Source organism: Callorhinus ursinus, unplaced genomic scaffold (genome assembly GCF_003265705.2).
Source record: "Callorhinus ursinus isolate GAN/ISIS: 27379988/994484 unplaced genomic scaffold, GSC_fseal_2.0 scaffold43, whole genome shotgun sequence".
Classification (NCBI taxonomy): domain Eukaryota; kingdom Metazoa; phylum Chordata; class Mammalia; order Carnivora; family Otariidae; genus Callorhinus; species Callorhinus ursinus.
The window spans coordinates 15,161-22,246 of record NW_027397105.1 but is presented as its reverse complement, the minus strand read 5'-3'; positions in this window follow the sequence as shown (position 1 = coordinate 22,246).

Below are 7,086 nucleotides of genomic sequence, written 5' to 3'. Positions count from 1 at the left end.
GGGCGGCCAAGGTTTATGTTCACCCTGCGTCGCTCCCGCACAGCTAGCTGCTGGGAGGTTTGCACCCACACGGGTGTCCCCCAGGTCAGCTACCCTGCGCGGCTCACGGGGAGGCAGGGCTCCAGTCACAGGGCCACCGCCCCTCCTGGCCTGCCTCTGTCTAAATGTGGGGCTGCCGTCTGCCTGTCTTTGGGTCTTGGCTTTCTCCTCCTTCAGTCTTGCCAGCGTCTCTGGTTTGGCACCCGCTGCTCTGCTCCCTCTTGGCCTTGTTCCTGGGGCTGAGGGCTGGCTTCTGCGAATTCGACATTTCGGTGGGGGCCGGCCTTCACGGACCTTCCAGGCCCATTTGCTCCAGCCCGAAGCGTCTGACGCGTCTTCCCAGAGCCCCCACACTGCCTTCGAGGAGTCCGGGCAGTGGCCGGGACCCAGTGTCAGCCCTCACCAGCCCTGAGGCAGGAGTGAGGCTCAGCAGAACGGGGTGCCCCTGCGCGGCCCCCATCTTCTCTCTCTCCTTCCTCACCATGTTGCCTTCGCTCTCAGAAGTTGGTGCAGAGTCCACCCGAGCCCTGCCCTGCACTGCGGTGGGATGCCCAGAGCAGGAGCAGAGGTGCTGAAGGTCGTCCACTCACAGCAACGCCAGGGCAAACAGCTGGATGCCACAGAGGCATTGTGAAGTCGAGCCTTTTAGAACAAAGGGAAACAACCAGCCCCACCCCTCCCGTGATCCAGACCTGGAGGCCGTGACGGGTCAGCTTTTGGTCACACAGGAAGGGGCAGAGCCAGACCAGCTCAGACCCGGTGCCCGGAAGCCACCACCACAGCACGTACCCGCCCATTCACCGAGCATGCGAATTCGTACAACAGAGCCCCCTGGTTACAAAGCCAGGCTCTCAAATTGAGGCCGGATGGAAACGTGGCCCTGTGCGCCTGTGGTGCACACACTCACTCACCTGACGGCCCCTTCTTGCCCGTTCCCCTTCTCCCCTGACAACGGATCCCCTTCTTTTGCAGGCTGAGATACTTTAATCTCAGGAAAGGTAGGGCCTTCTGCTGACTCAGGACAGTCACGCCTGATAAGTCCCCTCGTTTCTATTTGCTGGATGCTCACTGTCCCAAGACCTGCAGGTTGGTGCCTGTGTCCCCTAGTTCTGCAGAGAGTTGAGCTAAAGTCTGCTGGGAGGTTTTGAGGAGGGGGGGGTCCAGCCCCTGCTTGTTGCCTTTGGCTATGGCACTCCCACAGCTGCCTGGCCGCCAGGGGAAGCAGGAGGCTGTTGGAGCAGGAGGATGAGTCTGATTCCATAATTACATCATCTGGACAGTGAATGAGCCCTAGAGCTACCAGCCTCCAGACTGCGTGTGTGCACGTGTATGTGTGTGCACATGTGTGCGAGCAGGTGTGCCCAACTAGGTGTGTGTGCGTGTGTGAGAGAATATGTTGGGGAGTCTCCTACGGCTAGAAGCCTTACTGACCCAAATGCAAGCAACAATTTGGCTCTGAGAGGTTGAGAATGTGCGGTAGATCCATCTTGTTACGTTCACATGAACAGTGTATGGAAAAGTAAAGACGTGAAAATTCCTGGAGTCAGGCGGATCAAGCCACAGACGGCCACAGGTGTTACCGAGGTGCTCCTCTCCTTTCCAGGGACTCTGGTGTGCTCGCTTTCCTTGCGCTCACGACTTCCCACACTAACCTGGCCTGAAATAGGATCCATTCCTAGTAACGTTCCATGGGCCCTGGAGAAGGCCGCCTGTGTGGCCACAGAGTGTGCCTATGTGCACACAGGCAGATGGACCTCTTCAGTTGCAAGTTAAACCCACTCCAAATGAACTTAAAGAGAATTCACTGACAAACTTGAAAAGCCCGAGAGTTGCATCTGGTTCCCCACCCACCTTCCCCGCCCCTCCGCCCCTCACTCCGGGTTCTGTTTCCCTCTGGGGCTTTCGCAGCTGAGGGGGTCAGCCTGACTGCTGCCCACCACACAGTCCCAGGGGAGAGAGCCTCGCTGTCTGCTCATGCGAGTGGTTAACTGATGCTTGCCAGCCGTGACTTTGCTTCATGTTTCAAAAACTTGAGAGACCCGTGAGTTCGCAGGTTGTCCTTCCAGATCCGCTGAGCATCACAGCATCCGTGACGACTGGGCAGAAGCTCTGCCTGGGGGGGTCCCTGTGCCCGCTTGCGTGACCCTCAGCTGCCCTTTGGGTGAGATGCCCCAACGTGCCCATCAGCAAGTACGGAAATTTACCGCACCAAAGTGGAGAGAAACATCCAAAAGCAACGGATTTGAACCCAAAAGGTTGGATAGAAAAGAATGAGTATAAGTATTCAGGTGGATGCAGACAGGAACTTGGGGCACGTAGTATGAGGCAATATAATTCAACACAAAAAAAAACGTCCCTGGACCAGCAGTTTTGTGTGTCAATATTGTCTGTGGGTAAAGACTATAATGTGTAATAAAAAACATGTCTTTGCACCAAATCCCACAGGCAATCACACGAGGCAAATTGCTAGAAGCGAGTGCAGAACTGGGCATCCAGGGGTAATGGGCCGGCATCTTTCTCGACTCCCAGCAGGCTGTGTGAAAAACACGAGGCCTCCATGACAGCTCCCGTCTGAGACTGGCTGTGGAGGGGGGTGGTCCTGGGGCATGCGTCAGGCGGATCAAGCCACAGACGGCTGTAGGTGTTACCACGGTGCTCCTCTCCTTTCCAGGGACTCTGGCATGCTCATTTCCTCAGGCCCTCAGCCTGCCGCCTGTTCCCGAGGGTCCCTACTCAGTGGCAAAGCCATGCCGTGCTGATGGTGGCCCTGCGCTCCCTCTGCCCTCAGGCTGCATGTGGACCTGGGCCTTTTCCCCCCTCCCCACGTCACAGTCAGGCTTGTCAGACGGGAACAGCTGCAGGTGGCTGGCTAGCCCTGGTCATCAGTCAAGGGGCTCCCATCTGGAAGGAAGGGCCTTCCAGGACAGGTGTGCCCTTCAGGATCAGAGGGGGTAGCAACGGCCTTTCCCACTGTGTAAAGGCCCCAGCCCCAGGCCCAAGTCGTTGCTTGTCTGCGGTTCTTCCCAGACTTATGGCCAGCAGGAATGCCCAGTTCCTACAGGGACCCCCTCCACTGACAGGCTGGCCAACCACAGCACAGCCACCCGCCCTCTGGACAAGACAGCCTCCCAGCAGTTAGCGACAGCCATCTGCTTGTGTGCACATATGCACACTCTGTACCCACACAGGAGGCCTTCTCCAGGGCCCGTGCAAGGTTACTAGGAATGGATCCTATTTCAAGCCATCGGATTAGATTTGATGGATGTTGCATCTCTTCCCATGTAAGCTTTTTGAGGGAACTTGACCCCATCCCTAGCCCTGCTGGAAGGTTAAGCAAATCACCATCCCTTACAGCCGCACAGGTGATCGGACCACGAGTGAACATCTGGCTCAAGCTACACACACAGTGGGGTGAGCCCGGGATGTAGGGAGTTCTGTACAAGTGGACTCCTGGTCATGCCGAGCTTGAGCAGGAAACTACTCTGCGGAGCGAGGGAGTCGCAGCCCTAGAGTAGCTCCTGGTGCTTGTGTCTTCCTCTGAGTCCAGCTATTGGTCCTGCAGTTTGTTTCTGCGAGATCCCCTGCTTTTTACTTGAGTTTATGCAAATGGCTTTCTTAATATTTTAGGAAGCAGAAATTGGAGGGTGGAAATAATCTGAATTTAGATAGTGAGGGTGACTGTTATAACCCTGTGAACATAAAACTACTGAATTGTGCTTCACTTTTAAATGGTGGATTGTATGTGATATGAATTATAAAAAAAATTAATGCAGAAATTATATGCCACAAAACCAGATGTCAGTAAGGAAAGGTTTAGAAATTCTAATGAGAATAAGAGAAGGGAAGGGAACTATCCTAGGGCTTTGGTGAAAACAGAGAATCCAAAATGCAATTGCACACTATTTTGCAGCTGATGACAGTGGAAAGTATAAAAATTGTGTGCGGAGAGGGGGCAGTCAAAGTTTTATTCAAGTAAAATCCTAACTCTAAGTGCATTTTTATTAATATAAAGAGGCAAAAGAACCAAGCACTCATGTCAAGAAGTTAGGAATAAAAAAAATAAACGTAGGCAAGGTAACAGAAAGGAATCGAGATTAAAAATAAAACAATGAGTTAGAAAAAAGAAAAAAGTTGGTAAACGTGGGTCCTAGGTATATCAGTCACAATGATGACAGGTGCACCATCCTTCCTACAAGCAGCCATCCCAGCCCTGTGTCTGCTGAGAGAGCTGGCCCCCGGCTGCTCCTCAGAGAAAGGGAGCCTCTGATGAGAACGGGAGTGAGGCCCTGACCAAGGCAGGCCCACGGGCAGCCAGACATGAAGAGTTCTGCCCACCAGGCCGTGGCTGTTAGCATGACAGCAAAGATACACGAACAACTTTGTACAAAAGTTAGAACTACGGCAGAGGGGAGGAGAGCTTGTAAGCACATTAGATTCTATTTGAAAAACAAAATAATGAAGTTTGATTTCTGCCTCATACTGTACGTCAGCATAAATTCCAGAGAAAGAACTATAACTGGCCAAAAAGCCCATGAAAAAATGTGCAATGTTATTTGTAGTTAAAATTTACATCAAACAATTGTTTTATCCACAAGAGTGGCAGAAACTAGAAAACTCTCTCACGTTGTCGGTGGGTGTGCCACGAGGTGCAGCCTTCCTGGAGGTAGGATCTACCCAAATGCTGAACGCATTTATTCTTAGCAATTTCACATACAGGAATCTGTCCTGCAGAAACTTGAGGACGTGTGTCTCACAATGTTAGTGCAGCTTGTGAGTAAGAGCAAAACAGAAAAAGACCAAACTATCCACTTGTGGAGAATCATATAAATGAGCTACGGCTCGTTTTCAGATACACCAAATTCCCAAAGCAGCACTTTTTTTAGATTTCCAGTGAGGAAACCTCCCTCTCTGTCCTCTGTCCCCTTTTTCTGTCTTGGTCTCAGTCTCTCTCGCATACACTGTCCCCTCACCACAGCTGCCACTGTACCCACATGCTGGAGGGCAGACACGGGTGGGGCGTCTACACTGAAGGTGCTGCGTGGACAGCGAGGTGCATCCCGGGCGCCCCAGCAGCCCGCCCTCGTCTTTCTCTGTCTTCTGCTCTCCAGTCTGCTACCGTGGAGCAGACGTGACCAGCTGTAGTGACCTGAGATGTGCTTGCCACTATCGGTCACTGGAATCCCTTCCTTGAAGAGTTTCCTTGGGCTCTAAAATCATGCCATCCCTGATCAGAGAGCAGAAGAAAAAGGCCATCTGAGGACGTAGAATCAAGGAAAGGCAAGCTGGGGTTAGGAAGCAAAAAGCTCAGGACAACAGAGAAGAGTCCATGACTTGTTGTAGGAACTCAGTCACGGGTCAGAGGTCAGCAAAGATTACTGGCCCAATAAACAGCCAGGAACTTAGGGTAGGAAAAAAATAGTTCAGCACAATTTTCCTCAGTTTTAAACTGTATCATAAAAAAATATATATCAGAAACCCCATAATATGTCTTGTTCTTTTTCACCTTTGCCATGCATACCTACTATTACTGTCCCTGTTTCCGGCCAATAGAAGCCTGGAAAGGTCAGGGCCTAGAACACAGATGTAAGGAGGAAGGTTTGGGGCATCTTTGCTTTGGGCAAGTTACCAGTACATGAGCAAAAGCTTAGGAATTTTTCTCCTGTAAGTGCAAATAGAAGAAAGAAGCCTTTATTTAGAACCAGGCATACCCTGGAATCTGCAAGAAGCTGCTCCAAACCATAAGAGACTCTTAACCATAGGAGACAAACCGAGGGTTGCTGGAGGGGAGGTGGGGGGATGGGGTAACTGGGTGATGGACATCGAAGAGGGCACGTGATGGGGGCGTCTGGGCGGCTCAGTCGTTGAGCGTCTGCCTTCAGCTCGGGTCGTGATCCCGGGGTCCTGGGATCGAGTCCCGCATCGGGCTCCCAGCTCCGCGGGAAGCCTGCTTCTCCCTCTCCCACTCCCCCTGCTTGTGTTCCCTCTCTTGCTGTCTCTCTCTCTGTCAAAAAATAAATAAAATCTTAAAAAAAAAATTCTAAAAAAAAAAGGAGGGCGCGTGATGGAACGAGCACTGGGTGTTATATGCAACTGATGAATTACAAACTCTACATCTGAAACTAATGATAACACTATATGTTAACTAACTGAATTTAAATAAAATAAGTTAAAAAAGAAGCTGGTAGGAAGATATATAAAAAAATGACCATTTTTATGGAATGTTGGCAAAATCCAAATTTAATACAAAGGGATATTCTCATTTTTCTGTTTCAAAGCCCTGAATGTAAAGAAAAGCAAGAGCATGACAAGCCTGGAATGTAATTTTGCAAATTGTTAAAAAAAATTACTAATTTGGGGGGAATGCAACACGTTTCAGCCAAGAACCCATGATTGAAATTCTCCAGTAAGTCCCTCCCAGCTGAAAAAATATTAATCATTTTTTCAAGGTCTACTTGTGTGGGTACAGCAGTTTTGAAGCAGGTAAGGACCATTTTTCTTCCCTGAATCCTCATACAAATGGGTTCCCTGGGGCACCCTCTAAGCAAGAGATGAAGGTTATTCTCAGTTGGTTAAACTAAGTGGAGCTTCGTGGGGAAAACGGGGTCTATAAATTACTGAGAGCAGAGGTACAGTGAATAGACACAGGGTAACAAAGCTCTCCTGCCGGTCAGAGAGGGGCAGCGTTCAGGGCAGCCTTTCCTTGTGCCTGAAACGTCTGCCTTGCAGAACCCAGTTCAGCTACACCCCCCCACACACCCCGCTCTATGATTTCCTGTCTGGCCAATACCCGGTCACACTGACACGTGTAGCTCACAAGGACACAGCTGTGATCATCGTCCGGGAGCATTCCCGGTCCCCCTGCCCCCGGTCTGACCCAGCCTGCACACCCCCAATCCTCCTGAGCATCCCTTGTAGTGACACAGCTGTGATCATCATCCAGGAGCATTCCCGGGCCCCTGCCCCTTCTCTGGCCAACCCTGCACACCCCAGTCCTCCTGAGCGTCCCCTGTAGTGACACAGCCTTGATCATTGTCTGGGAGCATTTCT